Genomic DNA, 1,122 nt, shown 5'->3' with positions numbered 1-1,122 from the left:
TACGAAAGTCCACGGAAAGGAAACCGAGATGACAGAAATAAAAGTAAACACATTGCAGTTTCGAATGATATGTATGACCAAAAATAACAGTTGTTTGTTTCCGCTGTTCGATCGCGCCGGCCACTCACGCACACACATACAGCATTGCAAACGTTGCAGCCTGTTCATTATCAGAATAAAATAGTCAACCAAACCAGATTTTCATAGATACACTGGTTAATTTAAATAGTGCGTACTGCGTAGTAGCTACAATCGGTGCCGTTCAGCCTGAGCTCGGGCCAAACACACATTTGCTCATGTGACGAGGATGTTTTTTAAGTGCGTTATAAGCCTGGTTTACATAATAAATAATAGTTTAGCATTCAAATACATGTGATAACCTCCCCGTGCTGAGATGCGTCGTATCATGTGTCGACGATAGCCAGAGATATTGTCAAAACAACGCATCAAAAATAGGCAATATTAAGAGGATTTAGCATTTCCAAGTAATGTAGGCCCGTTACATTCTTCTTATTATTAGGCCTATTATTATTATTAGGTTACTTTTATTATTAAATGACATGAAATTATATATATTATAGCAATAATTTCATAGCGCATATATGGTGCGCTGTGAGGATAATTAAAATGTAGGCTATTAGCTTAGGCTACTCCTCACTGAAGATGTTTTTTTTTTACGTTTTTTTAAGCAGGTCTATTCATTTATACAATTGAATTATCGGCCTATAATTAAAATTATTAACACTGCAGTCATCAATGAAAATTAAGAGCAGCTTTATTTCGTGCACAGATTTTCAAAAACAACCTGTTTAACGGGAAATACGTTTCTTCTCATGTTTTTCACTATAGGTGCCACAAGAGACATATTAAGGGAATAATTTAAGACAGTTATATACCATCATCAGCCTATATTGAAGTAATTTTGTCTCTTGTTGTCTCAGAGAATATGCGCCGTTAATGCAGCGTTAGAAAGCTCCGTCAGTTTTTTTTACTTTCACTTTCTCTATAGTGAATTGACTGATGTTTACCGGCATAACTCTTGCACACAGTTTGCGCGTTGCTTGCTGTGTTGCTTGACCCCTCCCCCATAATATCAATCGTTTATAGGCCACATATTAGGCA

The sequence above is a fragment of the Sinocyclocheilus anshuiensis genome, unplaced genomic scaffold (assembly GCF_001515605.1).
Source record: "Sinocyclocheilus anshuiensis isolate Anshui unplaced genomic scaffold, SAMN03320099.WGS_v1.1 scaffold536, whole genome shotgun sequence".
Lineage (NCBI taxonomy): Eukaryota > Metazoa > Chordata > Actinopteri > Cypriniformes > Cyprinidae > Sinocyclocheilus > Sinocyclocheilus anshuiensis.
This window is presented reverse-complemented; position numbering follows the sequence as displayed.